Consider the following 25,978-nt stretch of genomic DNA (forward strand, 5'->3'; position numbering starts at 1 on the left):
TTTGGCCGAGATACAACTATTTGAAAATCTGGAATCTGAGGGTGCAAAAAAATCAAAATATTGAGAAAATCACCTTTAAAGTTGTCCAAATGAAGTTCTTAGCAATGCATATTACTAATCAAACATTAAGTTCTGATATATTTATGGTAGGAAATTTACAAAATATCTACATGGAACATGATCTTTACTTAATATTCTAATGATTTTTGGCATAAAAGAAAAATCAATAATTTTGACTCATACAATGTTTTTTTGGCTATTGCTAAAAATATACCCAAGCGAATGGTTTTGTGGTCCAGTGCCATTGTCACACACACACACACACACACACACACATATAAAGAGAGAGAGAGAGAGAGCTAGTCAAAATGTGTGACTTATTGTCTGCATAACGTCTGTTTAGCATAGCATAGTTGCAAACAAGCCATTGCTATAATTTAGTGCATAATAATGCAATATCCTAATTAAAGCATGAAGACTATGTACGCATCAATACACTCTTTCTACTGTACGCGATTTTTTGAAGGAAGCTTAGCTTTCCACAACAAGGACTTTTTTTTTGATGTTCTACTTTATGTTGATAAATCTTTTATTATCTAAATTTCTGAATAAATTATATTTTTAAATTATAAATTCTAAAAATTAAACCATTTAAATTATAGATTTAAATTATAAATTCTAAATAGACTCTTGTGTCCTCTCTACAAGAAAAACACGGCTGACCCAAGCCAATGCTTGTGATAACAGCTCTAGGATGTGTCACCGCCGCGAGTCCCTCAGATCCGTACAAAGGTTTGAGTAAGGGCTGCATTGAGTGGCTGTTGTAATTCTCAGAGAGACAGGCCTGCAATCTCCAGTTTCTCAGACACAAATCCTGCTTATCTGCTGAGGGGAATCCTCCCCTCCAGTCCCTCTCTGCGGTCCAATCCCACGAGTTCCACCAGCTAAGCACAACCATCCAAGGGGACAAAAAGCATACAGTTATATCACACAGTTGCCAAAACTGACCAATGAAAATACATGTTTTGGAAATTATCTTTGGATTTGAGTCTTCAGTAAGTTACTGTATGAAGCAGATGACGATGCATGCATAACAGTGTCGACTTCACAGGTTCCAGCTTGTTCCACGAGAGCTTCTTAAAAACCTTACATGGGCAGAATTTGTAATTTATGGTGTCAGCCGCTACCGGTTTCAGAATGCATAATGCAAACATGCCATATCTTTGGTACAAAAGATCTGAGCCACATTGAAAAGACACAGCTTGGTCTGCCTAAACTCTTTTCCCATCCCAGAAGACTAACGGAGGGTGCCAGGAGATGAGAATCTGGATTTTGTTCATCACTTGCAGATGGTGGCCCATAATGAGTTTCTGGCCAAACAGGACATGGTAGATTTAAACAGCTCAGAAAAGCGTTCCCTAAGCAGGACAGCCTGCCAGATTGCAAAGATGCTGAGTGGGAGCTCTTAGCCATTGCATGTTGGCACACCAGGAATTTGCATTTTGTCACAAAAACATAATCTAATTGTGTAAATATCAGATACCGCTGACAGCAACATCCATCTTATACTCATGTTATTTTTTTTATAGTAGATGATTTAATTCCCCCTCTTACGGCTTTCTCACACTGAATATGCAAATTGGCACCGTTAGTTGTATTTGCGTAAATGTGAGGTAATCATTTGACAGAGCGTGCCGTGATGACGTCCATTGAAAGCTCGTTCATTTTATTTGCTATGACAACGTGAAACTGCATTGTTGTCTCTCTGAATCATTCCATATTCGAATTCATTCAAATGCACATCACTCAACAACTTGACATACACCGATTATTGATTCTACACAACGTCTGCTCTGCATGAAGGACTACCTTCAAATTAACAAGATCTCAGAACATATATCATCCCCCAGTCCATTTGAATTTATCGCACCTCACTAATCCAAATCAGGTTTCTCAATTTGTTCTCAAGGACTGATGGATCATTAAAAATGAACAGGCATAAATTATAAAAACAGTTCATGGATTTTCATGGGATGGGCTTTGATGACAAATGTTCTAGTGTGTGATGATTATGACGAACTGGCAAAATATCATAATTCACACCACCTCCTCAAATCTCACCCCTAATGATTTAAGTGATGATATGTCATCTTAAAGCACTGAGGTGGCTGACGCACATGACAGCCCTTGTTCATTAGGTCTGATAAAATGTCCCACACCGGGGTAAAATCAAGCTCATTTCAAGGATAATACAGGCCCATGATTGCCTCACCGTATCCGTGTTTTCGTTTTCCACATCTCGCTGTGAAATACAACACGGAGGTGGTGTTACGGCGAGAGTCTTTTTTTCGCAAGTATTATTTTCATATGATTTCATGTTGATGTCAAAAGAAATATGAGGTTTATTAGTTTCCTGGTGCTTTGTGTGCTTCATTATTTTGCCGTGACAGTTTAGTCTGGAGGAGGGAGGGGGGTGTTTTTCATTAAACGCTTGTATCGTCTCAGATGCTAATGGTAAACGTGGGGAGAGCAGGAAATTAAAACCTACATCAATACGTGAGAGGCCTTCCACAGTAACACATTTTCAGCCAGACTCTCAATTCATTATATGCTACAGTGCAAAACATAGACTGCCGTATGTTTTTCCTATTCTGTTTTTATCGATAAGCGACACAATCCACCGTCCACAAGCCTAGTGTCTTGGTGTCTGTCACCGAGGATATTTCAGTAAGAAGACTGATGGTATTCGGTGGTAATGTAAAGCTTTCGCAAACTATTCGCAATCCAAACATTCATCAACTCACCTCTGTCTTTTTTTCCTTTTTCATTACTGCTGATAGGAGAAGGAACACAAAACACATTTGGGCCCTCTGCGCTCCATAAAGAATATAATCAATTCTTTATTATTGCATTCGGGAGGCTTGAGGGCTGTCAAGCTGAGGAAAATTATATTGCTTGAGACTAAGAGAAGATAAATTCACGTGTGGAGCTTTGCTAATGGCGAATGGGATCAGGCACTGTCCGGTTTGTCTGAGTCACGTTACTGATGATAAATGACAGGCCGACGATGACCCACGGTGCGCCTGAGATGACAACGTGACAATGTTCAACTGCGGCATGATAGCAAGAACAGATATCAAACCGTTTCCTCTGTCGAGATCCCCTGGGATCTCAGAAAACGCGCATTAACCAGCCCTCCAGACAGGTGGTAAATCCTCTTGACGTGTTTATACTTATTTTATAGCCACAACAACCACATTAAAGGATGGCAGCTGGAGAGCCAGTATTTCAGCAGGTCTGCCTATGTTTGTGTGATGATGGTCTCCATAGTGACCTGAGAGGTAGCATCTTTGAGAGGAAGTTGCCAGAGACAATGAAGCAACAAACATCAAAGGAAACTAGCATTTGCACATCATGTAGGAAATAATCAAGCAGTGTCTGGAGACATGTTCACACTGCTATCAATAATTCATCGAACTCGGCTTTATAATAACTGGCAGCTCCTCTGTTCTCCCGCATGCTTTCTGGTAATTTCCCCTTTTTCATCTGCAAAGCTGAGCAATGGCTCAGCACAAAAGAATCAATATAGCAGAAAACAAGGAATTCTGACAATTTTATAGCTGCGCTAAACTAATCTCGGACTGGGAGTCGTTCCATTAAACTCCAATATGACTCCTCCAGGCCCAACTTCTGTCATCAAACGCTAAACATTAATTGGTTTATCAAAGGTTAATTGCTCAATAGATACTAGGCAGTTGGAATTTAATTGTGCCATTAAATGTTCTCGCTAGAGCCCCGGGTTCGGGTAATGGATTATGTCATTTGAATGAAAATATTATTTGGTGGCAGCTGGACTGATAACAGTGTTGAGCATTGACAGGTCCATGCCCTCTCACACAGTATCTGTCACACTGGGACAATACACAGAAGCGCATGAGTACACATGCTCGCTGCAAACAGTGATCGTATTTAGCTATGCATTGTAAATCTAAATGGCTCATTCTTCACTATGGCAGACTTGTCTTTATGTGCCGGATTTTATGAATGCATTTGCGTCTGCCATTAGGGTGTAACACATCAAAAATGGGATGAGGAAATTGCATGAGCCACGCTTGGGCAAAATTCAGAATTGAGCTTGCGCCATTTTCGGTTCATGAGTGTGAATTTGAATTACAGTGGCCATGCTGACAGGAAGTTGAATTGGAATGACAGGAAAGGGATTTACTGAACTGCAATTCAAAGAAATTCAATACAAGTAAGGCATTCGGGCAAACAAAGTGTTTCTCTAGGTAACTTTGTCCACGGTGAAATTCTGTCTCGACCAATATTCAAATAAAAAATTTGTTAAATTGCTTGATTTGAATTTAAATTCATTTTAAATTTGAATTGCAATTCTGCATCCTTTTGCTCCCTCAATTTAAATTCAAGAATTTAGTAGAAATTTAAAAGTAATTCACAATTCAGTTCTGAGTACTGCGCTGTCCTGGCATGGCCACTGATATGGAAAAAAAAGGACCAAAAAATAAGAAACAAGAAAGATTATGTGAGTTTCACCATTCAGAAGTATTACCCTGTATTCACTTTAAGAGATATTCAGAGTGTCTTGTGCATCATATATGCATTTTCGTGTGTTTAGCCTAACAGTATATACATTTCCAAACCTATTTTGTCTGATTATGTACCTTCTCTGGGAATTTAACTACTAACTGTGGATTTGACACCACCATGCTTTACCCGTTGAGCTATAGGAACAGAAATTCTCTTTAACGATCACTGGGTCATTCTCAGCACAATTATTTCAAATAATTGACCTTGAATTGTTGCTTCCAAACAACCATTCTTTCCTTCCATGCTTAATTAATCAGGACATCCACAGTAATTAATCTCAGAGGAGAACTGATTATGCGGCATAAAGTGATGGGTTTGTATTACACCGCTCTGCGGGCATCAATAACCAAATTTTAAATGAGTGGAAATGCAAAAAAAAAAAAAAAAAAATAAAAAAAAAAAAAAAACCCCTTTCATCATCACTGGAAGTTCACCCAATTATGACGACTTCCACTGCCAAAATGCAAAAAAAAAAAAAAAAATGAAAAAAAAAGAAACAACGCTTTCATGATTCCTAATGGCTTTGGCTGGGGTCCCGGACAAATAAAGCTTCCTAGATAAATGAATAACTGCATGATGTTTTTATTACATGAAAGTTAAAAATTGTGGTCATTCCCTCAGGCAAAACTAGAATCTATAGGAGTGATTCCTGACATGCAGTACTTTATGTTCTCATCATATAGCTTATGTCTTGATATAATATACACAATTTTTAAAGATGAAAATCATGTTATTCTTCTCTCATCAACAAAATGACAATTAAACTAATAATCCTGTTTTCAAGTTTCAAGCCATAAATCCTGATGTTCAGTACTAAAATTGTTCATATTGAAATTCTTATACTCACTGTAGAAAAACGGATACTACTGCAGAAATTTACCAGTGCATTTTCCATTTACAGACTTCTCTTATTTCTTACAGTCTTGTTAAAGGGTTAGTTGACCCCAAAATGAAAATTCTGTCATTAATTACTCACCCTCATGTCGTTCTAAATCCATAAGACCTTCATTCATCTTTGGAACACAAATTAAGATATTTTTGATGGAATTCGAGAGCTCTCTGACCCTCCATAAACAGCAAAGCAACTGAAATGTTCCCAGGTCCAGAAACGTAGTAAGGACATCGGTAAAACAGTCCATGTGACATCAGTGGCTCAACTTCAATTTTGCGAAGCTACGAGAATACTTTTCATGCGCAAAGAAAACAAAAATAACAATTTATTTAACAATTCTTCTCCCTCAAGTTACATCTTCCACCATTTTGGAGAGTACCCAAAAACATAATAAGCATTGTTTACGTTCGAGGGGGAAAGCATGCACATGAACGTAATCGGCGTAATCAGCATAATCAGCGTTGTTTATGTTTAGGGTAAAGTGTGCGTATGCATTGTGATACTTTCCAAAATGGCAGAAGACAGTAACTCGGGGGAGAAGAATTGTTGAATAAAGTCGTTATTATTGTTTTCTTTGCACACAAAAAGTCTTCTCGTAGCTTCGCAAAATTGAAGTTGAGCCACTGATGTCACATGGACTGTTTTACCGATGTCCTTGCTACGTTTCTGTCTGCGAATATTACAGTTGCGTTGCTGTCTATGGGAGGGTCAGAGAGCTCTCAGATTCCATCAAAAATATCTTAATTTGTGTTCCAAAGATGAACGAAGGTCTTACGGGTTTGGAACGACATGAGGGTGAGTAATTAATGACAGAATTTTCATTTTGGGGTGAACTAACCCTTTAAAGCCTACATATAACAAGAAATTATTAGTAATTCTAAAGATTAATCTAATATTTAAAAATAAGTAAAGAGGTATTTTAAAAAGTGCCTAAATTCGATCAGAATAAGTCTTATATAGGCCTTTTATATTAAAACTCCCTCCCTTCGTCCCCTCGGCCCTGCGTTTGCAGGAATTAGCATCCTGTGCGAGGTGCCAGCTGTGTTTGCTCTCGCCACAGAGGTGTAGCAAAATGCTTGACAGTGTGTCACTTCTAACCGCTGCCATTCTGCCGACGCTGCAACGCTCTACTCCTGACCCTCGCTGCCACAAAAGAAGTACACACACTTTCCATCTCCGCAGAGCTCACTGCCTGTCAATCTACCTATTCAAAAGTTTCCTCTCCCTGTGAGAGACTGTTCCTCCACCTCTCCATTTGGCCCTGCCTATAAGTGTCACTTCGGTTTAGATTCCACCACAGCCCCAGAACAGTACAAAAAGAGCTCCCACGGAGGGTTCAGCGGGGTGGAGCGGACCTGCTGTTATATTAGCACTCCAGGGAAGTGCTGGTTCAAAAAGAGGCCTTGCGTCACACTGTTGATCCCTTTAGCTACATCAAAGAGCAGTTGTGATGATTGCATGGGGAGATTGAATGCCACACTGGGCACTCTTAGCGTGGAAAGAAGTTGTCGGTTTGTGCGAGCATTTAGCATGCTAATTGGAGTTATGGCCATCTGTAAAGTACAATATCTGAAGTCCAAGAGATTTTTTACTTTAAATGCCAGTTTTTATGATTCAAAAGCACTGGAAGGGAGGTTGAAGAAATGATGATTCTTTGGCAAGGGGAAGGGGTATGAACTGCAGCATCTGTTGGGAAATAAACCAATGTTTGTCAAGGACTTCAGGAAAACAACATCAGTGAAATATAACCCAGCAACGGTATAGATAAGAAATGGAGGGATTAGACAGGTTGGCGAATGAAAGAAGCAACCTTAGCAAGACATTGAAATTGCAGACTGTATGAAATGCTAGCTGTCTGTAGCCGAAAACTCTGTGGATGGATCCAAAGCTCATAGACTACAGCACAGTCTGAAAGAGAAATGTGAGATCCACACACACATACACTCTTTCCCACTACTGCTGCATTTGAAATTCATTTCCAACTCCCCCCCTCTCCACAAAGTCTCACATTTATTTTTAGCTCTTTGCCTGGGAAGCATAAGAACGTTGAATGAAAATTCATTTCAACCCCCAAAAGTGGTGAAAACCTATTTCTCTGAATATGTTTACCCCTGTACAACACTGATATAGTTACGTTTATCATTTACCTCCACTTACCCCAGCCAGTGTTGAGGACAAATATCCTATCCCAATAATCCAAACAGCCTAATACTTCAGCCTGATAGTTGAGATTCTGTAAAAAGGAAGGCTTTTCTTCATGTCCAGGGTAATTTAACATAGATCACTATGGGCAGCTGGCGCGTTTAACGTGGTGCTTGCTGTTATACACTTGATTGCGTTCTACTGACTGAGCTGCGAGCGGTTCCTTGCCCTATCACCTCCGCTGCAGCATCCTTAAAAAACACTGTGACCATGGAGGTCAAAAATACATAGAGAAAAATCAGTTAACATTTTTCATTCATCTCAAACGCAGCTGCTCACTGACACACGATCATCAGAAATACACAACCAAGAACATCATGACTCACTTTACCCTGTGGTGGTCTACTTGCACCTGCTATATGAACACAAAAAATAATTGTGGACATGATTAGAAAAGGCTTAATGGTCATAAAAGAATTGTCACATCTTTCACATCTTAGATTTTTGTGGTCAGATATGAGTGCCATAGGAAATTGAGCAATTGTTGGGGTACAATGCAGCCACAATGAAGCAGTCTTTGATAATGTTTAAACATATACCCTAGAAAAAAAATACATTTAAAACACATTTGTTTCATAACAAGTATAATTAAAATCTATTAATATATTTACATATCACTCAATACTTAGTGATATAAAAATTATATTTAATCTTTCTTTGGAGTATTACATGTGCACAATGCACATTTCTTAATGTTAAGCCTAAAATGTGTTTTAATATCACTATTGATGAGAATAGTATGATCTTTGAATAATATCGGTCTTTAAGTGCAGGATATTTAAAGTGTACCTAAAGAATACTTGCAATAGTTCCACTTTAACACAATCAAATATTCTTCAGTATATCTATAGTTGGACTTCAGCACTACTTCCAACCAATTAAAGTGCATTAAGTACAAAATTAGTCGTTCCAATTTAGCAGACTTTAAGTATACCAGTTTAGTATACTAAAGTAAAATTGGAAGGTATTTTTATTAAGCACAAAAATATGTAAATGTATTTGTAGTATACTTAGCATGAAATAAATGTATTTCAAATATATTTTAGTATATTTATTTTTCACTATGGTATCCAAATGCAATATATAAACATATAATTATGTCTGAAAATACTCTTATAAGCAACTAGGAAATGCACAGCTTTATTAAATATATATATATATATATATATATATACATACAAAATTTTGTATACTCATTTCATAGATAGATTACTTTTGAATGGCCATCAACAGGCAAGTCATGACGGCATAGTTACAGAATCTACCAGCAGAGGCACTAATCAGCCTGACCCCTGGCTGTGAATGACCTTTGGGATTTTACTCTATTCTCACACTCTCTCCTCATCAATGTCACGCTTTTAGTAACCTAGGTGAGAACATACATGTTATCTATGCATAACGTTGCCTAAGGCAGTGTTTCAAAAATGGGTCACAGGCCTACCTAGTCCATGTGCAGCCATCTGATACATGAGCTGGTTTGCAATCTGAGTAAAGAGGATGCAGGATAAGCCAATGACGAAAGGCAGAAAACCCCTTTAAACTCATCTTTTTTGACCTGCTTCTCTTAAAAGAGGTAATTTTGCACATCTCTCAACACTCGCTTTTAGGAAAGGCGCTTAGGATGTTTTTCTAAAATGGTTGCACAGAAGATGGTGCTAATATGGTGAATCTTAAATGTATAAGCCAGATACAAAACAGGCATTAAATACCGTCACTCACATAAACCATTCCTGCAGAACAAAAGCAGTATGTGCTTATAGGCTGGCATATGAACAATCGGATAATGTTAAGCCATAATAACAGTGTAAAAATAGTGGGAGGCATAAATGGGAGCTGCTTTTCTGCTAGGAAGACACATAATAATGCATAGCTTGGATCAGCTGAGTTCGTCTCCGCCGCCAAACTCTTTATTATAAGATGTGGGCTCCCTGGGAGCTGCTGTACGTTATCAGCGCTCATCAAAGGCACTGTCAAGAAAATGTAAAACTGGGACTTTCAGAGGCTGTCTCAGACGCTGTGCACATTTAAATGAGACAGCCTTATTAATTCTTCAAAAGCTAGGCAGCTTCCTTTTTCTCCCTCCGACTAATTTTGGCACATTTAGGAACGATAAAAGCTCCGTCACCCTCAAAAACACATGCGGATGGTCTCGGCCGTACTTGGAGGTCCAGTCTAGTGAACGCTGACTATTTGTGTATGTACACTTGAAACATCTTGAACAGGATGCCATGGCTGCCTTTTTCTTCACGTCAGTATATTTTAAAAGATATAAAAATTATTTAATATTCTAATATTTGTATATATTAAAAAAATTGTATATATACAAATATTAGAATGATTTCTAAAGGATCATTTGACACTGAAGACTGGAGTAATGGCTGCTGAAAATTCAGCTTTGTCACACGGTTATATTTGTAGCAATAGCCAACACTACTGTACATTGTATGGGTCAAAATGATCGATTTTTCTTTTATGCCAAAAATCATTAGGATATTAAGTAAAGATCATGCTCCATAAACATATTTTGTAAATTTCCTACCACAAATATATCAAAAATAAATTTTTAATTAGTAATATGCATTGCTAAGGAGTTAATTTGGACAACTTTAAAGGTGATTTTCTGAATTTTATTTTATTTTTATTTATTTTTTTGCACCCTCAGATTCCAGATTTTCAAATAGTGGTATCTCAGCCAAATATTGCCTTATCCTAACAAACCATACATCAATAGAAAGCTTATTTATTCAGCTTTCAGATTAAGTATACATCTCAATTCCCAAAAAATTTACCCTTATGACTGGTTTTGTGGTCCAGGGTCACATATTAGTGGGAAAACATGAAAAGTGCAACATCAAGGTGAGGCATTACAGGTTTTCTACTGTGAGTACTGTGAAAAAAATGCTTGTAATATTTTTCTAAACGGTTTATAAATGTAGTCATTTTTTACAGTTAAAGCTAAGTGTGTAATTCTCTTCCAGCATTACAATACTATCTGCCATTTCAGTTGCAGTAACTGTATATAAACCATTTGTAGATTAATTTACCATAAAAAGCATAAACACTGCAGGCAGCATATAGCAACAGTGGCTCAACCAATGGCATGAGTTTGGAGCGGGGCTATCTGTTTGTCTTGACCAAAGGAAGAAGGGGGTGTGTTTAGGGGAAACCTGCTTGAAAACAGTCATTTGGCTATGCTAATGATTCAGAAATTACACACTTTAACAGTAATGATGCACATGACAGTCAAAACTGTCACACTTGAGTTCCAAGACACTTTCAGGAAAATATGTCATTACATAGACAAGAAATTCCAATTCAGCTCATTGAAAACACATTAACCCGCCTGGATTACAAAGCAAATAGAAAAAGTGTGGCGCCAGCATTTCTTCTGAACTCCCAAAGATGCTGAGATTTGTTCAAGCCATCACAGCCATTTAAAAAAATATCTGTCACATTAAGACGTGTGTCCTATTCAATTTAAATGGAAATGGGGCAGCTTGGAAGAAAAAAAATCAGTTGAAAGTAGGCTGACTTTGAGGAAAGCTACAAATGAGAAAATAAGGTGATTAAATTGGAGAAATCTCTTGTCAATACAAATGTAAATGAATTTCTGCTGTCTGTTTATCATCCATGAAGGACAGTGCAGCGTGTGAGAGAGGGCTATTGCATATTCATTGTACAGTAGCAGCGCTTTTCCAGTCTGATCTAAAGAAAGAGAGGTCAAATGAATATGGAGAGGAGCTGTAGTCATGACCTCTTTCTCTGAAACAAACCTTTCTCATTTTCCCTGAAGAAACTTAGTTGACAGTAGGGGGAAAGAGCTGCAGAAGGACTTGTTTTCATGGGGAGATGGATCGGCCGCTTTTTTGTGTATATAGTTGCTCAGCTGTGGAGTTGTACTTTCTGACAGGGGACATCAAAGCTCTCATTATCTTAATTAGATATACTTCAGAATCTATTAGCATCAGCTGCTTTGCACATCTGAGGAAGATTTTAAATGTGCTATCGAAAACAGATTTTGAAACGCAAATTTTGAGGCTGTAATTGATATAATTTATAGATTGATAGGCTTTCGTGTTTTAGTGTGGTCTGGGTAGCTCATTAAAAAACCCTAAGGAGTTTCAAGCTAATACTTTCTGGAGGGCCCTTTTTTACCTTTCTGCAAAACTAAGTACATTTAATCTAAATTAAATATTAATATTTTGTTCAAAACTAATTAAAATACCATTTTCCCTCCAAATCTGAATAAACTCATCACTCCTGACCAGCAAACCTAGACATAACTATTACTGGGATTTATTTATTCCCACAAAATAGCATCTTTAAAGGGATATTTTCCCAAAAATGAATAAACTGTCATCACTTATTCACCCTCATTTTGTTCCAAACCTGCTTGACTTTCTTTCTTCTGCAGAACATAAAAGACATCTTGAAGAATATTTAAACTGTTTTTGATCACAATGAAAGTCAATGACAACACTAATATATAAAAATATCTCCTTTTGTTTTCCACAGAATAATCAGAATCAGAATCAGAAAGAGCTTTATTGCCAAGTATGTTTGCACATACAAGGAATTTGTTATAGTGTCACAAGCTTCCAGTACACGGAGACAACAACAACACACAGATAATAAAAATGAGATGTGAATAAAATACACATGCATAAATATAAACCACAAAAAAAGGCTGCCGTCTGCGGCGCTATCGCATGACAAAGAAAGTCATACAGGTTTAAAACCAAATGAAGGTTAGAAAGTGGTTACTGTAAAACTACAGTTTGACTGACGTATTCCAGAGCATTCAGTTATTAATAACCGTTATTAAGCAGTTGTATAAATTTGTGTCTTCCATCAGTCCATGAGCCCTACTTTCCAAAGGCTCACCCCCGGGAGCACTTCATTTAAACAATCAATCCCCTAAGACTGGCCCATAGCAAGAAAGGCTGTTTTTTTTCAGTCAGTGCATCTGAAGGGCTGGCTGGCACTGGAGCTTGGGTGGATAATCCGTTGGATCGAGTCTCCTTGGGCAACGGCCAGCCGGCAGCCGGATGGTTTTGGGCATCCCGCCCGGTCAATCCCCACACTCTGGAGGTCAACATCCAGTAGATGCCAGAAGTCAGAGTAGAGACAGACTCACTGTGACTGTGTGCTATGGCCTGGCAAGACCAGAGTCCTCTTCTAAAATGATCCACACAACAAAGAAAAGTTTTCGCTTAATAAAAGGCCATTCAGTGTCCATGATATTATTCAAAGCCATTTGTACTACAGACAAATTTAGTCATGATACACTGTATAAGAGTAGTTTAATCAAATGATTCTCAAAATTTTTCAAAGAAATTCTGTACTCCCATCCTATTTCATTCATTCATTCATTCATTCATTCACAGAATATGTTTAGTAATGTCATGAAGCCAATTTGAAGATAATCAAATCCAATTGTACTGCAAAACCTGTGCAAAACATCCCACTATTTGGCTACATGGACAATTATGCTGCATTTTGTCATATGTCATAGCATATATGCCCAAAAAGTATTAGTACATTACAACATATGACATTTTTGGACACCTCAAGTGGTCAACTTAAAATATTTATAAAAACATCTGATACATGCTGATCTCTATTGGCTGGCCTTCCTGTCAGCATGACTAAGCCTCTGCAGATGATCCAGAACACAGCAGCATGTCTGGTCTTCAATCAGTCAAAGAGGACCCACGTCACACCTCTCCTGATTTACTCCACAGTCGCTGCCAGAATCAAATTTAAGGTTTTGACTCTGGCTTTCAAAGCTGCCACTGGAACTGCACCCCCTTACCTCAATACACGTCTATAAGTGTATGCTCCCTCCAGTTGCAGTCACTGAATGAGTGGCACCTTGCTGGCCTTCACAATGAGGCACCAAGTCACTTTCCAAAACCTTCACCCTCACTGATCCTCTCTGATAGAATGAACTGCCAAACTCTACTCAATCTGCTGAGCCTGAGACCATCACAACTTTCAAAAAGCATCTGAAGACAAGCACTTAACCACTCCACAACCTTAAACTAAGGCACTATTTTTTTTTTTTGCATTTCCCTTCTGCTCTAGCTTGTTTCCTAATCCAGCTTTCTATCAAACCTGGCATTGTATAGTATGAATATTGTTGATTTTGTTATTAATTTCTGACCTCTATTGTAAATTATGTTGAATAAAACCATTTGCTTAATGCATAAATGTAAATCTAATATTTTAAATGCACGGGGTCATTTAAAAAAACTATAAAAATCTGGTATCTAATATATGCCATCAAAGTTTTTAAATGACCCCTTGCAATTTTAACACAAACCACTAGGACCATTTAACCGTGATTCATTGTATGATTCCAGATGTTTCAAGAACTATTTTCTTCATTAAAAACAACAGTTATTGAGGGGAGAAAATTAAAATAATAAATATGATGTCAATGTTCATGGTATGCATGTTTTTGGGGATTTTTTTGTGCATTATTAAAAGTTATTATTTACAATAGTCTCTATATTTAAGTCATCTTGCAGCTCCCTTGGAAGTTTGCTGAGGTCCCCAGTTTGAGAACTACTCTATTAATACTTTATGACATTTATAGTATCAGATAGTTTAAAAAAAGAAAATATTCGACAGACCACTTGCAATTACACCACAGAACACTAGGTGTCTGTGGACCCCCCAGGGTTGAGAAACACAGCTTTAATCAAGTAATAAAACGAAAATAGGAAACTCCATATTAACTCATCTAAATTAAATCACTGTTCTGATTAAACAATCATTATTATAATTTGTAGGCCTACATGTTCCATTGCAGCACATACCCATACAGCTTTTGTTCCACCAAAACCTGACAGTTTGTCTCTTTTCTCACCTCTAACACACACAAAAATACACACAGTCTCTCTTACACTTTCACCCTCTCCCTTTCTCACCTCTCACTTGCTTCCATGCTCTTTCCAATGTCTCAGCAACCTTCCTCTCACCCCATGATCCTCGCTGAAGCTCTGTCTATCGCTTCATGTCATGTCTCATCTCAGGGGAATTTTAGGGTTTTGCGCAGAGGAACAGCATCTGCTGGGGGACAGGCGAGGTAAAGGAGAATGCTTGGCCTTGAGCATCAGCAATCCACTGGAAACTGTACGCTCTCCTCCATAACAAGAGAGATGTGTTTATTTTCATGACCTTTATTGGCATCCTTCTCGCCAATCCAGTGTGCCGTCACTCTGTGGTTTGCCATAATTACTTTTGCAGATAGAGGTGAGAAGGGGTGCAGTCGCATTATACGAGGCACTCTTGCTGGTCAGGTGTCTGCATTTTCCAGCATACAGACTTGAATGTCAGTGTAAGGTTAGGCCAAATGACTTCAAACAGTGTTTCCTCTGAAATGGCTCGATTTGTAGAATAAACGCATTAAGCAAATACGCTCCAAAGAAACAAAAGGGAAAATATTTTAACTGTGCCAAAATGAGATAAAGCAGCATTTCAACCAAAAATGTCATGAATTCTGACATTATTTACAAACCCTCATGTCATTCCATACTATTTATTCATAAAATATTGCTCTATTTTTTTATATATATATATATCTTCTGGTCACACTTTAGTTTGGGGACCAAGTCTCAATATTAAATAACTATTAACAATGACTTTTGCCTCAATAAACTCGTTGCTGCTTATTAACAGTTAGTAAGGTTGGATTAAGGGATCTAAAATATGGTCATGCAGAATAAGGCATTTATACAGTATATGCTTAGTAAGTAATAAACAGCCACACAAAAAGACTGTTTTTGATAGTTTCGCAAAGAAAGCTCAAATTTAAGTCATTAGTCACTAGTAAAATCACCTCTCAAAATAAATGTTGTCTGTGCAGCAGGTTGGACATCACTGACTTCATTTGGTTTTCATAACAAAACGCCACATTCTCAAAGCTGTGCCAAATTTTAATTCTGAGTCACAGCCAAGGCATTTTTCAGTGAATACTGACTTAAATTTCATTTGGTTCCTCACACAAAGCTGCAATACGGCTTCAGAAGTGTTGAAATACAACAAGAGTTGTATGGACCATTTTTATGGTGCTTTTCTTAGTCCTTTTTGGAGCTGCTGGTAAGGTTTCTTGAGTGTTCCATTCTGGTTTGGAACAACATGACAGAATTATTATTTCTGGGGGAACTATTCCTACCGGGAATTTTTTGCCATATGCAAACAGAAAGTTTACTGTAGCAGTTGTATACATAATGCTGCTATATTTGAGTATGCTGCATAGCATTAGTTCTTAAAAACAAACATTTAAGCACGCCAGAGCTGATTTCTGAATTGGCAATTATGTTAAATACCTGTCTGTCAAAAGATTCACTGAACTGTGAAACACGATTTTAATTGTGACCTGAAAAAATGCTTAGGCGATTCTCTTCACAAGGTGAAAAAAGAGAAGAAAATTGAAAATAAATGCATAACAAGACAAAAAGGAGTGAAAACGCAGCAGCACAACACAACAACACAGGGACCTGCTTCCTCTCCATCAGCACAGAATCAAGCCTTGGGCTGCAGCTCTCGCAACAAAGAACAAGAGTCTCTCACTTGCTCTTCTGAAGAATACGATTTTCTCTCCTTCTTCTCCCTACCCTTGTACCCCACTCAAATTCTGCTCAAATCCCCTGCTCTGGGATCTACATTCGGCACGCCACAAACCGTACTCCCTGATGTCTCAAAACATAAGTGTGTCTCAACATCACTCTCTTTTTGCTTTTAATTTTCCAAGGAATGCTATGCCATTTCACGCCTCTCTCCCTTCTCCCTACATGCCTAAAGCCAATACCTAGTGCATGTGTGTCTGAGAAACTGCCTCTACAGCTCCAAGTGAGAAAAAAGAAGCTCCAGTGGATTTTCGAATGCTGTCTGCCAATGAGATCTTTTGATCAGCTGCCAGGTGATGACAGATGATCTGCATTAATCTCGCTCTTTCTCTGACTCTTTCCAAGCAGAGGGCAGTGAGCAAGGCTCATCTGTTTGAAAAGTGAAATGACGCCACGTGGGATTTCTTTGTTTCTTATTTTCTCCACTGTCTCCTGCTGTCTTCTCCGTGCCTCACTGTTTGAGGAAAACTCGATGACAAAACAACAGGGGAAGGGAACGAGGTCAGACAAAGCTCTTGTTAGGATGTTTGAGCTAAAACTGGCCTATAGTGGGATGGAGGTTGTTTAAGCATGGGCCTACGCTGTTGCGTGCGAGCTGAAGGAGCGCCGTTTGGATCCTTGCTTTGCATTACATCAAACCTTACAAAATGCTAAACAATGTAATTATTTATGAGAGCGGAGCTGCTCTGGCTTGACTTCACAAGCACCCCATCGATAAAACACTAAAACAAATTTGCTTATTAACTTTTGTCCAAGTTTTAATTGTGCAGACGACACCCTGCGGCTTCTCAAATTACCCAAAGAGGAATGCAAACTTCATTGCAGACTGTTAGCTGGTACTTTCAAGCTGGCTTGTACACTCTGCAGAAAATGAGGTTTGCAGCTGTAATGCTGTAAAAAAAAAGCTCATAACGAAGCATTTCTGTCAATATTTTTGAGAACATTTCCAGTTAGAATTTTCTGATTTGTCAAAAATTTGTTGTCAATGGTAGGGGAGGGCAATATACTGGTAGATACGATTAACCGGTAGAAATTTGTCAGAATATCATCTCTATCACGGTTACACCATGTGACGTTGCTGTGCTACATGGTAACGAAAAATTATCATTTGCCTGCGTTTTTAAGCACTGCAGTTTAAAAACAAGTGATTTTAAGACATTGAAATGCAATCAGCAGCAAAAGACAACTCATTTCGCTTGTTGCTGTGCTGATGGAGAGGAAGCAGCAGGTCCCTGTGTTGTTATGTTGTGCTGCTGCGTATATTGGATCCAGGCAGCTCTTAAAGTGACAGCAGTCTAATATTCCTGATGACAAGAATAATGAAATTTCTATTGCATCTATATTTTTGATATAATAACAACCTTATTTAAAGCAAAAATAACTATATTGTCATATATATCGTTACTGTGAAATAAAATTACTCTTATCGTGATGTAAGATTTTGGTCATATCGCCCACCTCTAGTCAGTGGTATGGCAGCTTGTTTCCTCCACAGGATTAAAAATAATCAAGGTAGCTCTGACTCTTTATCTCACAATTCTGACTTTTTTTCTGCTCTTTTTTACTCAGTATTCTGAATTGTGAGATATAAAAGCAGAATTGTGAGATTAAAAAGTCGCAATTATCTTTTTTTTATTCTGTGGCAGAAACAAAAAGACAGAATTCTACGTTTATATCTCTCAATTCAAACTTTTTTCTCACAACTGCGAGAAAGAAAGACCAAATTGTGAGATAAAAATTACCTTTTTATATCATGGCAGAAACAAGCTTCCATACAATGGGGTACAAAACAACACTGAATGGACAAAAACACTGAGTTTCTTCAAAATATCATATAAAAGAAAGTCATGTTTGGCACTTATGAGGGTGAGTAAATGATGACAGAATTTTCATTCTTTGGTGAATTATCCCTTGAACACATTCAGTGACATGTAGAAAATCATCTCTGCTGAAGACAAAAATAACAACACAACAACATATATTATCGTCTGAGCTGCATAGAGAAGAAATGGCAGAAGAGAATATGTCTGTCTTCCATCAGTCCCAAATTAGCCTGAGGGATGCAAGCGCTCGGTCTGACACATGCAGACACACGTTCATGTTTCAAACAGGCCCTGTCAGGGCAGACTGACCCCTTGGCAGATGGTGCGTATCACATGTGTCACCTCAGAATCATCAGCATGAGAGTTGTCACTATTAAGCCGACCCAGACCCTTTGCCCTCGTCTCAAAATCCAAGTGTGAGGGTGACGAGACAGGAGCATCATTTCTGCAGGGTCACGGCCTTAACTCTATACAGCTCTCGTTTGTAGAAGATCTGGTTCTGCACACAGCACACAAATATTATGCCGATTTCTCTCAGCACCTCCAGTCACAGCTAACAGCTGCTGATGAACGAGAAGCGACGGCTTGTGATGGCGCTTCTCCATTAGAAAAACATAACCAGCTGTTATTTCGAAAGGGGACGGTGGGCTTATTACCGTGATTTCCAGCGGGAGTAGCTCTCCTGTTTGGCTGATTATTTTGCGTGGCTGAGATTCTGCAAGGGAGGTACGTGTTTTGTGTTGCTGACAGATAACAGCCTTTTCCTTTCACCAAGGTCTAGGGATAAAGGACAAAATATTTCATCCTGGAAATTATTATATCCGGTAAAGTCTGAGAAAAGCCATCAGCGAGCCAGTTTTATGCTGGCAAAAAGGAGCATATTGTTCCAGATGACGCTCAATGCTAAATTTGTCATTTTGTAATTTTGTGAGGGTAAATGTTACTCTGCAGGACCATTAAAGGAATAGATCACCCAAAAATGAAAATGTCATCATCTACTCAACCTCGTGTTGCTCAAAAGGGCAGAAGGCAAGATTTTCTGTGAATAATAACACTCTATGAATAACATTTAATTTGGGAGCTTTCATTTCATTCAAACCAGTAGTTCAAGCATTGTGCTAAATGTCTCCTTTTGTGTTTAAATGAAAAACAAACAAACAAACAAATCTTTTAAATGACATGATGATAAGATGATAAGATAATAAGATAAGATTATTAATTTTACACAGTTTGTGACAAGTGATCTCTGTTTGCAGTCTTGCCACCTTTTTTGTGTACAAGCTTTTTCAATACACTACTTTGGTCACATTTTTTTGTAATGTCCAATTCTTGCTATAAACAAACCATTAACTATGACTTTTGCCTCAACAAGCTCCTAATTAGCTGCTTATTAATAGTAAGGTAGTTGATACGTTTAGGTATTGTGTAGAATTTGGGAAGTAGAATATGGTCATGCAGAATATGTGCTAATATATGTGTTAATAATGTGTAAATAATAGGCATGCTAATAAGCAACTAGTTAATAGTGAGAATTGGTCCCTATACTAAAGGGTTACCACTACATCTACATGCATTAGCAAACTGCTAGGAAATGGAAACATGCTGCTCTGGATGAGATAATTAATATAAATATCTGTTCTATGTACAGTAAATGATAGCTAATAAAATTAACCAAATTAATGAAACATTTAGTTCCAAATTGCTTGCTCATTCATTGTATTGAATGCCTCATAGAGCGCTACAGAGAGCAAGCTTAGACTACTCTGAAAGGAAGTAACTGTGGGGAAAAAAAGAAGATATTTTGGTCACACTTTATTTTAAGGTCCAATTCTTGGTATTAACAAATTATTAACTATGACTTCTGCCTCAATAAACTCCTAATTTGCTGCTTATTAGTAGTTAGTAAGGTAGTTGTTAAATTTAGGTATTTGGTAGGAATAGAGATGTAGAATATGGTCATGCAGATTCAGAATATGTGCTTTAATAAACAGCCAATATGTTAATAATGCATGCTAATAAGCAATTAGTTAATAGTGAGAACTGGTCCCTATACTAAAGTGTTACCGATATTTTGAGGAATTGTTCAACTGTTTTTGTCTGTTCACTGAAAGTCAAAGGGGTCCAAAACATTAAATGGATAAAACAAAACAAAACACTGACGCATTCTTCAAAACATCTCTTTTTATATCTTGCATCTCTATGTTTGCTGGCGAGCTTTTATTGCCGCCTCTGTTCTGTCGTCTTTCTCCCACTGACAATGAACTGAGAACTTGTGCTTACAGTTTACCACGCAAAACACCCTTTACTCACCTAAATGAAGGCAAGACCACATACCTAAGGCAATTGATACTGACTGGTAAATTACTGAAGAACAGCACTTTAAAAAAAACACACTAATAACACTCTTGAGCATTTAGAAGAAAAGGCATCAGAGAATTAGTCCCGAGAGTCACTAAGAAGTTGTTGGCATTACACAATGATAATTAAGGAGCTGCATTTTACTGGACTTTTTCCAAAGCAAATATCTGGCTAAATAATCAAACTATAAAGCAAGGTGAGGAAAAACTGTACAGAGATACAAACAGACACAAATATGGTCTGTCTGTTCATCCTCAGTTAACTCTAACTTTTAGTCTGAACTTTACTGTGTGTCAGATTCAAGCACAAAATCTTGAAATGCAGCTGTCATAGTTTTCAACTCTCAATCCATGGATTTCATGTTTTTCAGTATGAGGTAAAGCCTTCAATCACTGAAGACAGTGCGCAGACAGATCTCTCGGCTGACTCTGCTGCTTGTGTAATACCCTGAGCTTTAGTCAAATTTTCACCCCTGCTTCCTGCACTCTTCTGTTTCAGAATCAGAGCACATGGTGGTGGATCGTGCTGTCCTGGATAAGGAACAGCTGTTTGAATGAATCTTTAATGTTCACTCACATCGGTGTTTGCCTCTGCCAGCTGTACATCTGTACCATCGTTCTTCACAGTTTCAAGTGCCTATCATTCATTAGCCCACCACAGCTCGTTCTCATTTGCAGCCTGCTGTATGCATGTATGCATGTTTTGAAATCTGTCTTTGTTCGCTAAAAGTATAGTGAAATTATGCATCTCATGGAAATGGACTGTTAATGTCTAGAGGTGTAAAGTCTATTCAAACTGAAGTTTTTTTTTAGATTTTTGAGTCTAGTGTACATGCATTATGCATTTGGCATATACTTTTATTTAGGCAGTATTATATTCAGCTTATACATTTGGCTACTGTGTTCCCTTTTAATCGATCTTAGCATTGCTAGTATCATGCATTTTATATGTAAAAATAATAAATGCATAAAATTTGTATGTAAAAAAAGTGTTAATAATGGTTCGAGAAATCACAAATTTACTATTATGGTTTATTAAACAGATAATAAAATAATAATAATAATAATTTATATAAATAATATATATATACACACACACACACACACACACACACAAAATATGTGACAAAATACATATTTTAAATATATATTGTTATAAATATTATATAACAATATATAAATATTATATTGTTATTTGTGCCACTTTTTATCTACCACCAAGGAACTGCTAAGCTGTAAAAGCACTTTTTATTTCTTTCATTCTTTGATTTTGATGCCTTTTCTGAACCAGGACTGCCACAGGGCCCCTCAAAAGAAAAAAGCAAAACTAACAGTCATTGCGTTAAACTTAATATTTCATCTTTTAGTTCACAGCATAAACTAGATTATTTTAGCAACTTCCTTTAAAACGCAGGCTATAACTGCACATTTACTGCTAATGAATTGCTCTGGGTATTGAGCCGTTTACTGCACCATTGAACTTGATGCAAAGTTTTGAAATAATGCTGTGAGACAACATCTCACAAAACTGCTTATATGGAAACCCTAATGGCTGCTATAGATAGAGATTTCTTACTTTAATGCTAATACCTTATCTTGGAGTCCACCACTTAACCTGACCTCAGAGTTTATAAAGTGTATCAGAACGAAGAGCCTCTTTTCCCTGCATTTACCTCTCTGTTACCTTTTAGCATAATTACTGCACCATGTTTAATGTCAGCTCAAATACCACGCTAATCAGCATCAGAAAAGAGGTCAGACTGTCTTACAATTGTTGCCGGCGTTTGAAAGGATAAAAGCCTGTGCTTGATTCTGCATAACAGCAGATCCTCTGGTCTCTTCTCACCCCTCCTTTTGTAAATCACAATGACAGATTAAAGCAGGAAGGTTGTGGTGTGATTAACAGCAAATGCTACCTGAACAAGTTTGGACTCCAATTCAAAATGAAAAAGCAAGGACAAAAATTAAAATTAAACACAAATTACCTACTTGCAGGACTCAGATGTGCTTGTAGGAACGAGCCTTGTGGTTTGAGAAGATGACGATCAGTGGATCCATAGAAAATGGCTTGTTATCTATGTGAAACAAACAGAAGAGAAGAACATTGCTCATTTACTGGTGCTGTGACGAGTGAGTAAACATGAGCTACCAAATCCTCCTGTTGAGAATTCTATTTCCTGTTCTTTATTCATTGGAGGAGGCAGCCGTGGGTGCTCTGGAGAGTACTGCATTATGGGATTCCATAGTGCTCAAACACAGAGGAGGCCTAATTGGCTCTCAGTGAATGGCCATAACCATATATCACAAACCCCATGCCTAAGCTAACAGCCAGCTGAACTATTGCTGCCACAGTTGCCTTTCCCTCATGTGTGCACGCTCGTATCCCAACTCATTCGGAGATCCATAGAAAATGGCTTGTTATCTATGTGAAACAAACAGAAGAGAAGAACATTGCTCATTTACTGGTGCTGTGACGAGTGAGTAAACATGAGCTACCAAATCCTCCTGTTGAGAATTCTATTTCCTGTTCTTTATTCATTGGAGGAGGCAGCCGTGGGTGCTCTGGAGAGTACTGCATTATGGGATTCCATAGTGCTCAAACACAGAGGAGGCCTAATTGGCTCTCAATGAATGGCCATAACCATATATCACAAACCCCATGCCCAAGCTAACAGCCAGCTGAACTATTGCTGCCACAGTTGCCTTTCCCTCATGTGTGCACGCTCGTATCCCAACTCATTCGGAGACAAATATTAACACAAACAACATGTTTACACAGGAGAAAGAGATGAACAGCTGCATTCACGAGTCACAGACGCAAAAGCAAATTCGCATTTGAACACACATCTGTACACGCAATCCAATACGAACACAGTGAGGAAAAAACACCCATGGCGGTTAATCGGTTGCTCTCTGGCTGTGAATTCACGCTGCCTGCACAGCAGACGGATCCTCACGTCATTTTATTAGCACTCAAGGGTAGGGGAAGAGGTGTCTGCAGGGAACACAGCCACTTTGAGAATATAGGATCTGACTAATGCCCTTTTCTTTCTGTTAGTGTGTGCTTGTGTGCTTGAACTTGTGTGTTGTAACCTTTGTAGTGCTTATATACTTGCTAGACTCCATCAATACACCCAGAGGATAACAATATCGCTCATTCACTTAATGGAAATCTTTCATTTCATTTGAAGTATCAACTTCATCCCAGATGTTTCTCCTCATATGCCTTAGGAGAATGATTCAATTGTTGATATTATGAAGGCAGAATAAGGATTCACTTATATTGAAATTCTGGCAGATACCATTAAGTCAGAAATCATTTGTCATGTTATAGCTGATAACCAAGAAATGTCTGATAATAAAAAAAAACTACTATTTTAATTAAAAAAATTATAAAATGTTTAATACAAAAAAGATATTAGTTTTGTGGTTTGTGAAATTAAATTAATAGTAATTAAGTTATTAAACAATAACTTAATTATTGTTTTTAAAGATGACTTTTAGTGAGAGTTATGCGATAGCAAAGATTGGTGGAAATGAACAAAATTCACAATTAAATATCCAATACTAGTTTTTATATTTTATATATTTTATACATAAACATTTTTATATATAAACATACACATACATACTCACACATATATAGAACTATAAATTAATGTGCATGGCATAATGCATGTAATTTGCTCTTCAAAGAATTTGATTAAAAAAATAATGCAGAATTTGGCAGACTTTAAAGGCATTGCAAGTTGTTGCTGAGATGCCTTCTCAATCTGAGACACACTGGTGTGAGATTTCTTTAAAACTCCAACTGTTCTCAATTTAATGTCATTGCTGTCTATACGAAATACTTGAGATATTGAAGATTTCTGATTTTGACATTTGTTTCCCATTGGAAAACAAAACAATGCACTAAACAAGACTCTTATTTTGTAAGACACCTACTTTGATTCCAGTATGAATGTTTGTGACATTCTGGATGCAAAATATCTGATCCTCAAATCCATAAATCAGACAACACTAGACATTTATCTAATTCATCTCTCGAAGATCTTGAATGTGATGTGCACACACAGTCTGTTTCTGCCCTGGTTTCCTAGGAAAAGAAGTCACAGATCAGGGCACAGGAAGAGAGAGCGAGAAGGAAAAAAAGGGGGGAAGAGACAGAAACACTCTTCTCTGACTGGGTCTTCACAAGGAGGAGTGAATCCGTGGAGGGGGAAGAGAGAAAGAATGTCTGCTCATTATTCAGCCTGGCACTCGAGGCCACAGAAAATAGCTCTCTTCATTTTTCTTGTCAAGCTGTGGCTCTGTTAATGGTGTGTTCTCAGTCAGTGGTGAGACAAAAGGGTGGCTTTAGCCGGCACCAGGCATGTAGAGAGTCAGGATAAGCACTACAACCCTTTCCGATGACCGCTTGCTCTGTCGGTCAAAGGACTTGAGATAAAACACCTTAAAGAAAGCTGGCCTCCTTTTAAAGGGGCTGCATTCCTCCATTGGAACTAAATGAGCTTCCTGCCTTAGAGACCATTGCCAATTTTCCCACTTTTCCTCAGTAAATCTTACCCTAAATTTCTGTGAAAACCTTCACAGTGGCAGGATCATCTGGGTAATAAGAAGAGCTGAAATAGCCATGTTCTGTTAGAGAGTAAGGCTGATTTATAAGCATCGCATGGAACTGTGTCCGGTCTTTCCTCCATTTGGCTCATGATTGGTCTAATTCAATGAGCTAATAAGCTGAGCAGCTGTGACTCCACTGTTGGGCTTCATGTGCTGAGATGAAAGTGGACCGGCCATCATTATGCACATATATTACCACACCAGTGACGGGAACTTGTCCATTTGCATGCATGGACAAGAATGCGATGCAAAAATTCCAGTGAGAACTCATGGATTATGCATCTGTATTGACAAATACATTGTGGGATTACTTTTTTATAATGGATCATGGATCCTACCAACCATATGGACAGCTTATATACAAAATGCTGTCTTACAGGGAAAATTTATGAGGTTACACAATCACAATAATCAGGATGACAGCAAATCAAGTCATCTATATTTCTTGAATGAAGTCAGGACAGCCACGACAGAGTCCAGTGTTACAGGCACATATTGTTAGGCATTCTCAGAGCATCTGTCTTCCGACATTCTCTAAATCCTGCATTAAGCATTTGACAACACTGCTGTTTGAGAACCTACTCTGCATTCGAATATACCTACTTCCCTACTATATAGTATGGAAAAAGCAATGTGTCAAATGAATACAGCTTACAAAAAATATCAGACCCAAAACTGGTGAGCTGCCTATGGAGGAACCTCCTAAAATACCATGTTTCCTTCTCAATCTCAATTTCACATTCACCCTTCAGGTCATCACATTGCCGCTGCGTCCGAAAGCTCTAAAATGCTGCCTTCAGAGTAGGGCTGTGCGATATTGAAGAAAAATGCGATATGCGA

General features: G+C 37.9%; 1 protein-coding gene across 3 annotated transcripts in view; it reads right to left on the minus strand.

Moving 5' to 3' along the window:
* Positions 1-25,978, minus strand: part of mgat4c (mgat4 family member C) — a 110,199-nt gene that overhangs the window by 33,461 nt on the left and 50,760 nt on the right. For all 3 annotated transcript variants that reach the window (XM_016541349.1, XM_016541357.1, XM_016541365.1), the window contains one exon: positions 22,504-22,593. The gene's annotated coding sequence lies outside the window, so the exon portion shown is untranslated. The remainder of the gene's footprint in view (positions 1-22,503; positions 22,594-25,978) is intronic.

The sequence above is a fragment of the Sinocyclocheilus rhinocerous genome, unplaced genomic scaffold (assembly GCF_001515625.1).
Source record: "Sinocyclocheilus rhinocerous isolate Xijiao unplaced genomic scaffold, SAMN03320098_v1.1 scaffold13, whole genome shotgun sequence".
NCBI classification, from domain to species: Eukaryota; Metazoa; Chordata; class Actinopteri; order Cypriniformes; family Cyprinidae; genus Sinocyclocheilus; species Sinocyclocheilus rhinocerous.